The following is an 8,657-nucleotide window of genomic DNA, read 5'->3' on the forward strand; positions in this document are numbered from 1 at the left end:
TTTAATTTCATGACTGCAGTCACCATCTGCAGTGATTTTGGAGCCCCCAAAAATAAAGTCTGACACTGTTTCCCCATCTATTTCCCATGAAGTGATGGGACCGGATGCCATGATCTTCGTTTTCTGAATGTTGAGCTTTAAGCCAAATTTTTCACTCTCCACTTTCAGTTTCATCAAGAGGCTTTTTAGTTCCTTTTCACCCTCTGCCATAAGGGTGGTGTCATCTACATATCTGAGGTTATTGATATTTCTCCTGGCAATCTTGGTTCCAGCTTGTGCTTCTTCCAGTCCAGCGTTTCTCACGATGTACTCTTCATATAAGTTAAATAAGCAGGGTGACAATATACAGCCTTGACGTACTCCTTTTCCTATTTGGAACCAGTCTGTTGTTCCAAGGTTGTTACCACCCAATTATTCTTTTTTTTTTTTGCAATTTTTAAGCTTCAAATTTGAGTAGCAGTGGAGGGGAGGAGATTTCAGTGTAGGCAAATAACATAAGACATGGATGAGGGAATAGGTTTGTAACCAGCCAAAGATCAGCTTGACATAGTAAAAAAAAGGGAAAAATACTTAAGTGTCAATCACTGTGCTAAATACATTATCTTACTTAAAACTCACAGAACCCCTTTGAAGTAAGCCTTGTTATCTCTGCTTATGGGGAGGAAAGGAGCTCAGAGAGGATGCGGGAGGTTCCTGAGGTCACACAGTAACTGACCAGTGAGGGGCAGGATGGGAACCGAGGCACTGGCTCCATAGCAGCTTTTCCTGTAAACACAAGCCAGGAATGGAGATTTCATTAATTATGCTTGAATTTTACTTTGTATTTGATGGGGGTGGGGGTGGGGAACCCGGATGATACACAGATTTCTTTTATACTAACAAACCCAAGAACTGGCTCTGTCCCAGGAAAAGGTTCCAGCTCAGTGCAGGGAAAAGGCCAAAGAGCTGATGAAAGATTTGGGGTTGCCAGAAAGAGCTTGGTGTGACTGGTGTGCAGTTCAATGATGGTGACCAAATTTTACAAAACAGAATCAGCTTGCCATGTCTGTTTGTGTCCCCCTCCCCCAACCCCCCACCCCGCCCCACCCCAAGGATCAGAGAACTCCTGAAAATGTGGTTTGGATACAGAAATACAGTCACACGGTCAGTTCTAATATAATGCGACAAGTTTCTAAAAATTACTGAGTCATAAAAAATTGCACAATGAAAACAGCAGGAGTTATGGGAAAGTTGGCATTATAGGCATAGAACTCAAAAATTTAATCAATGACATATTGAAAACAAAAGGTAAATGCCTAATAGAAAAGGGAAGCACAGGGGACTTCCCTGGTGGCCCAGTGGTTAAGAGTCCTTACTTCCAATGCAGGGGGTGTGGGTTCTATCTGTGTGTGTGTGTGTGTGTGTGTGCGCGCGCACGTTCAGTCACTCAGCTGTGTCCAGCTCTTTTTGACCCCCTCAGCTGTGTCTGGCTCTTTGCAATCCCATGGACTGTAGCCTACCAGGCTCCTATGTCCATGGGATTCTCTAGGCAAGAATACTGGAGTGGGTTGCCATGCCCTCCTCCAGGGGATCTTCCCAACCTACCGATCGAACCTGCATCTCCTGTTCCTTCTGCATTGCAGGTGGATTGTTTACCGCTGAGAATCCAGGGAAGCACCTTTGATCCCTGGTCAAGGAATTAAGATCCTGCTTGGCCAAAAAAAGAAAAAAAAAAAAAGGGAAGCACAATTCTACATATGAGAAATGGTCAAAAAATACATAAAGGCTGCAATAAATGTGGAGCTTGACTTAGAAGTGCAAGATGAATGGAGTTTTGTGTGCAGAAGTACTCATGGGAAGGGTTGGCAATTGTGAGTTACTGTGAAGGAGCGGAAGGAGAGAGACGTGGAATCACATGGAGAGTTCTAACACCAGAGACAGATGGCTGTGGTCCGTCATAGACACTGAGATTGGAGGTGGCTGGTGGGTGTTGGAGGTATGTGGTTTGGTGTCTTCCTTAAGCAGCTCACTTCAGCTGGGCACCATTTTTCTGCATTCATCTTAGTGTTTCTTGCCAAGTAAATTACACCAAGGGTACACAAAATGCACCAAGTTTTCAAGTTGTTCTGTAATTTATTAATCTGTTGGAACAGATCTGTGGTTTAAAAACAAGAGGTGTAGCAGAACTGACTGATGTGGAAATGTGTGTGGCTCCCATACCTGTGGCTTTTCCAGTCAGCTCTCCAGGTAGCCAGGGGTCCCCACTGGGGACTAAATGCATGTGTCCTCCCCACCCGGATTCACATGTTGAAACCTAATCTTTGATGTGATGGTATTGGGAGTTGGGGCCTTGGGGAGGTGATGAGGTCATGGGGGTGGCACCTTCGGGAATTGCATGGGTGCCCTTTAAAAAGACCTCCAGAAAGCTCCCTCATCTCTTCTGCCACCTGAGGACACAATGAGAAGCTGGTCCATCTATGAGCCAAGAAATGAGCTCTCACCAGATACCAAATCTGTTGGCACCTGGGTCGTGGACCTCCCAGCCTCCAGAACTGAAGAAATAAACGTGTGTTTTCTGAGCCCTCCAGCCTATGGTGTTTTTTTACAGTAACCTCAGAGGACTAAGACCCTCCCTTGGCTCTAAACCAGAGGGTGGACCAGGGGTCACTTCTAAGACATCTTCCTCTTTGATTTTCGAGTCTCTCACTGAATGGGCTGGGTGACAAAGTATGCCCACCCTTCCAAATCTCTCAGAGGATTATAATTATAGGGTTTTTTTTTTTAATCCTTTATATATCCCGGTTTTTTTTCCTCTGGCTGCTTTAGTATCTTTTCTTCTCCTGGATGTTCTTGTCATGCTTTGGTCTTTCTTCAGAGGCCAGGTGACCCTTGGGTCTTCATGTGAGTTTTGAAAAGAGAACGTTGACTGGGAGATTTGCAGCCATAGGTGGAGCTTGTGCTCAGGGGTTGATTTGGGTGCTCAGGACAGCATTTGGAGGCCTCTAAATACTAGACTGTGTCTATATTAGTGGCCCTAGTTCCCCTCGGTTGATTCAGTTTAACTGATTTCATGTTTTGCCAGGGGTGCACCACCTGAGTCCTGGAATTCCACATGTGGCCGTCGAGTGAGAAATGCAGGAGCCAAGTGCTCTGCATACAGCATTTCAAAGAAGTCCTCTGCTTTCGGCTAAACCCCAAGTCTGGGTTTCTGTAAGGCCAACCAGCTTCCTCTCGTTACTCTCCCTGTATCAGCCACAAATCTTCTCTCCAGTCTGGCTTCTGGAGTTTCGTTAAACCTAAACAAAGACAGAAATGTTCAGGTCTCTTAAGGGAGGTCAGGTCCATCACACAACACAAGAGACTTTTGAGGTAGGTTTTGAAGGATGAGTAGGAGTTCATGTCATGAACGAGGTGTAAGGGCCTCCCATGCTCACAATGCTGGAGTTGTGAGCAGTCAGCATCAGGCAGTACCAGATCCTCACAGTTGGTAGGAGTAGAGCAGATCGAAAGTGATCTAAAAACTCTCAGGCAAATGGTTTGCAAAAGCCAAGGCATCTTTGTTCATTAGTGGTGGTGACCATAGTCTCCAGGACGTTCTGTTGCACAGGTGGAGACTTTTTGCCTTTTGAAGGTCATCACTTCCAGCCTTTGTGGTTACAAAAAAAAAACCCCAACACAGTTGGCTGCTAGTTTGGTGAATCTAGGGGCTTCCCTGGTGGCTCAGATGTTAAAGCATCTGCCTGCCATGCAGGAGACCCAGGTTCAATCCCTGAGTCAGGAAGATCCCCTGGAGGAGGAAATGGCAACCTGCTCCAGTATTCTTGCCTGGAGAATCCCATGGACAGAGGAGCCTGGGAAGCTACAGTTCATGGGGTTGCAAAGAGTTGGACACCACTGACCTACTAACACACACACACGTGGTGAATCTATCCATCCTTGTCACATATAAGGTGGAGGGGATTTGGCCGGGAGGTGGGGTGAACAGTATTTGATATGAAATAGAAGGGAGGGGTTTATGGCAAGGAGATACACTGACACTGAGCATAGATGTGCAGATGTAAATTCGGAAGGAAGGCTCTTACCAGACATACCCATCGGAGCTGACACTCAGGTGAGCTCTCCTGTGCAGGCACCTGTTATTTTCACATCAAAAGCCTATTTTGACAGCAGCAGGAAAGCACAGTCAGTTCAAAGGTATGTAATACATACAAACTGCCTGATGAAGGCAATTCCTTCTTTGCTACTTTTCTTCTCATGATGATGATAATTTATGTCAGTTTAAAATGAGCAAATTATAGAAAAGATTAAAGAAGCATTAAAAACATCTTGAATTATTTCACTCTTATCATGGCCTTCAGTTCAGTTCAGTTGCTCAGTCATGTCCAACTCTTTGTGACCCTGTGGACTGCAGCACGCCAGGCTTCACTGTCCATCACCAACTCCTGGAGCTAGCTCAAACTCATGTCCATCGAGTCAGTGATGCCATCTAACCATCTCATCTTCTGTTGTCCCCTTCTCCTCCCGCCTTCAATCTTGCCCAGCATCAGGGTCTTTTCCAGTGAGTCAACTCTTCACATCAGGTGACCAAAGTATTGGAGTTTTAGCTTCAGCATCAGTCCTTCCAATGAATATTCATTGGCCTATACCATTCATGGCCTATACCATTAGTATTTCATATGTGCCCTTCCCTGTTCTGAGTACCCTCTACATATTCATTCATGGAATCCACACAACACCCCTAAGAAACTGGTACTTTTATCCCTTCTTTCACATTGCAGAAACCAAGACACAAAAGGTTAGGGAAGTTGCTCAGGGACAAATGTCCATTAAGTCAGAACTGAAACCCAAGCCTGGGTCAAACCCAAGGTATCTCTCTCTAGATATGTTGCTTTTGTTGTCTAGTTGCCAAGTTGTGTCCGACTCTTTGTGACTCCATGGACTGTAGCCCATCTGGCTCTGCTGTCCAAGGAATATCCCAGGCAAGAATACTGGAGTGGGTTGCCATTTCCTCCTCCAGGGGAGTCTTCCCAACCCAGGGATTGAACCTGAGTCTCTTACATCTCCTGCATTGGCAGGTGGATTCTTTACCACTGAGCCACCTGGGATGTGCCGCCCCACCCCCACTAGATGTCTCTATAATAAAATATCATATGCTATCATATGTCATATTTATATATGACATAGATGTGTATATATGTATTTCTCTCTTTCTATTTCTGTAAGAATTTAAAATCTTTTCCTTGCTAAACGGTGCATCCTGAGTGTATCCAGATTATTTAAAAACTTCATTCACAAAGCCACTTCCTTGTGGACTGTTGCTCTGATTACATTAATTAGATCATAAACAAGGCAGCGTTGTGTTTACATTTTTAAAATTATATACCTTAAAGCATGAAAATTAATTATCTCGAAAGCTCATAAAATTGAGAAAGATCTTTTTTTCTGTATCTCTTTATAGTTAAACACCTAAGAATAGCCTTTACCTTGTTAAAAAAAAAAACCAAAGCACGTGCGTATGGTTATTGGAGACTGCATGAAGCCTTCCTTTCCTCTTGGACGTTTCTGTGGTTTTTAACACCGTGACAGGGCTCTGAGTGGTGGACCTTGTAGGCCCTTCAAGCAGGGTCACTTCCTCTTCAGTCCCCCGGGTCCTCAGATATGATTTCCTCCCCCAGACCCCGCCCCTTGAGAGAAGCCCAGTCGGGGTTTGCCGGGTGTGTGGGTGGGGCGGGGGGCGGGGCGGGGACTCCCGCAGCATCCCTCAAGCAGGGCCACCAGGGGGCGCTGCCCTACCTGTCCTTGAAGACCTGGAGACAGGTGGGTTCTCACCTGCCTTGCTCGGAGTAGGGGCTCAGCCTGGAGGAATAGGTCTGTGACACGGGGCTCTTCCTTCCACCCCATCCATGGTTGTTTTGAACACTGAACCTTGAAACAGCTGAGAACTCTCGTTGCTGTGTGAGACACCAACAAGAATAATCCTATCTTTTGGGCTTTGTCACAAAAGGCAGATGACGTGGGACCCCTGGGATCCTGGCCAAGTCACCTTGTCTAGCAAATGGAAAACCCTGGAAAGAAAATAAAAATCACAGTTAAAGGGATCTGGCACATATGAGGGGGGCACCCGTGACTTCTTGTCTTCCCCTTTTCCAGTTAGGATTTGAGCAGGATTCCCCGATTTCCAAGCATCAGTTGCAACCGGAATGTGTAGGAAGATACAGACAAGAGCTGTTGTTTTCCATGATGTCCAGAGGGGTAGAAATGACTTCAGAAGAGAAGTCTGAAAACGAGCCTCTGTGACTCTTGGGGGAAGCTTCTGAGCGGGTGTGTCCCCTGCTGTGTGTGCCCAGCCAGAGGCGGCTCTTTGGAGGGCCGCGTGCCTCCCCAGGTCGGGGCCACATCTGCGGTCTTCTAGGGGCCACGAGGGCTGCCCGGTTCCCTGGGGCAGAACCGGTGCGCTTCCCTGACCCTTTGTTCTCTGCGCGAGAAGATGTGGTTCCACGCCAAGTACAAAACTTTCATGTTTGAAAAGACTGGGTTTAACTGCTGGTGGTCAGGCCAACAGATTGGTATGTACCTACATGGAGAGCACTCTGACCCAGCAAAACCCTTCAGTGCTAAGAAGATGGAAAACCGTGGCATTTGCCATCTGACCCAGCAGGAGCCTGGGGCAGATGGAGCTCAACTTGGAAAGTCTGCTGCTGCTTTCTTTTTTTTTTCCCCTCCTGGTTGTTGTTGTAGCCCCAGGAGCAGATACTGCCTTTGAAACCTTCCTGTGGGCTGGCTTGGCCCGCCTCTGCCTCCCCGGGCAGGGGCTGGGGAACCAGGGTGTCAGGCTGCCCGAATACTTGGCACTGTTCTCGTGGGCATCAAGGGCTCCCTGCATGATCAAAGGCACACCCCGGGAGGCGGGGGCCCGGCAAGCGCTTGTCCTCCACTGGGCTCAGCCTGCTCCTGGCTGGGTGCTATCTGGCCGCCTGCAATGACCAGCTTCTTGTAAGGTACAGTGTATTCGATGTTGGGAGCGGAGCGCCCGCTTTAGGGGCGGTAGAGGGGTTGGAGAGGTGGGCCCTGGCTTTCTGGCTTATGAATAAGATGGCCCTGGCCTGTGTCAAGCAGAAAAATGGCAAAGTGTTTGTCTTTTCAGTAAGCTGAGTGAATCCACTTAATGCATTTGTTTCCTGATTTTTTTTCTGTTGGAAATGTTATCTGAAGGGATTGGAGCTATTTAGTTTTGCACAAGGTGGACCCAAAACAGCAGAGAGTCGGATTATAATTGCTAAGGAAATGAGCCTCACTCTGTGGATCCTGCCTGGTGGGCTCTGGAAAGAGGTTGGTTTTTTTTTTTCCTGTAGTTTCTTCCTCCCTGCAAATCTTCCCTGGCTTTTTTCTGAAGGTGCTTCTCTCCCCTTTCAGTTCTCCCAGCGGCCAGGGGGTGGGGACATTGTGTTGGCTTTGTGGCTCCGTTCCAGAGCGCTTAAGCAAGGTCCCAGAGGGAGCGCCTGGCATTGTGTGGACAGATATCTGGGTGGCGTGGTGCTGAGGTGGTTTTGTGGGGCAGGAGCAGCCCTGGTTAGAGAAACAACAGATTAGACAGAAGTCAAACCCTCAGCCTGCTTTTCTTCCTTAAACAACACCTGTGGAATTTATGAGTTCCTCGAGGGAAAATCTCAGAAATCTGCATGAGAATGGTGTTTCCTGCCAGGAAGACCTCAAAGAGTTTATAGGATGCCATCCTGAAGCCTGAATGCGTTTATGGCCATATCATATATACAGGGCTGACTCTCCCTACGCTCCTTGAGCATCACGCCCACTTTCCTCCTGGAGGGCCCACCAAGGACATGGGAAATGTCGTCTTGAGAGGCCTTTGCTTTTGGTTTTGTTTTCTGAAACTTTGGGCTCATCAGAGAAAAGTTGTCATTCTTGGGTTTTGGCTGAAAGATTCTTAGCTTTTGCTGTAGGGATGAGGGAGGAGGAAGGAACAGGGACCCGTGGCAGCTCAGCTCTGAGCTGGAGTCTGGGATGCTGACCCTGGGTGCAGCCGGGTCGGTTACCTTCCGAGAGGCCCTGAGGTCAGCAGGGATGCTGGGAGAGGGCCGTCTCTCAGAAAGGGCCACGTGGGAGGGTCTGAGGTCCTCAGGTGTGCTTTGGGTGTGACTCAGAGCGGAGGCAGATGGCAGAGGCAGCGGAAGACCAGCCTCTCGGAGGTCATGGATGGGTTTTCTCTCTCGCAGACTTGAACCCCAGTCTGCACTCCAGGGCACGGCCATTTTCTTCTCTGCTGTGCTGCCCTCTCCACGTGAGGCTTTGCATGTAGCTCAGCAGATGCTTGTGAGGGAACAGAATGCAAGCGAGGGGATGGCTGGAGGGTGCACTGAGCTCCTCTGACATCCCCCGGTCTCTCTCCTCCAGCACTGTGATGGCGACACCACCTCTGGCCTCTTCCTCTTTCTAAGTCCTGTCTCCCCCTCATTCAGCCTCCATGTGAGCCAGGCTTTGTGCCCTCTTGAAGTGAAGTGAAGTCACTCAGTCACGTCCAACTCTTTGTGACCCCATGGACTATAGCCCACCAGGCTCCTCCGTCTATGGGATTCTCCAGGCAGGAACACTGGAGTGGGTTGCCATTTCCTTCTCCAGGGGATCTTCCCGACCCAGGGATCGAACCCGGGTCTCCCACATCA

General features: G+C 48.1%; 1 protein-coding gene across 1 annotated transcript in view; it reads left to right on the plus strand.

Moving 5' to 3' along the window:
• The first annotated feature begins 6,889 nt into the window (after positions 1 to 6,889).
• The window catches only part of GREB1 (growth regulation by estrogen in breast cancer 1), an 82,120-nt gene continuing 80,352 nt past the window's right edge, over positions 6,890 to 8,657 (plus strand). Inside the window, exon 1 of the mRNA XM_010852079.1 lies at positions 6,890 to 6,977. The gene's annotated coding sequence lies outside the window, so the exon portion shown is untranslated. The remainder of the gene's footprint in view (positions 6,978 to 8,657) is intronic.

The sequence above is a fragment of the Bison bison genome, unplaced genomic scaffold (genome assembly GCF_000754665.1).
Source record: "Bison bison bison isolate TAMUID 2011002044 unplaced genomic scaffold, Bison_UMD1.0 scf7180017864307, whole genome shotgun sequence".
Taxonomy (NCBI): domain Eukaryota; kingdom Metazoa; phylum Chordata; class Mammalia; order Artiodactyla; family Bovidae; genus Bison; species Bison bison.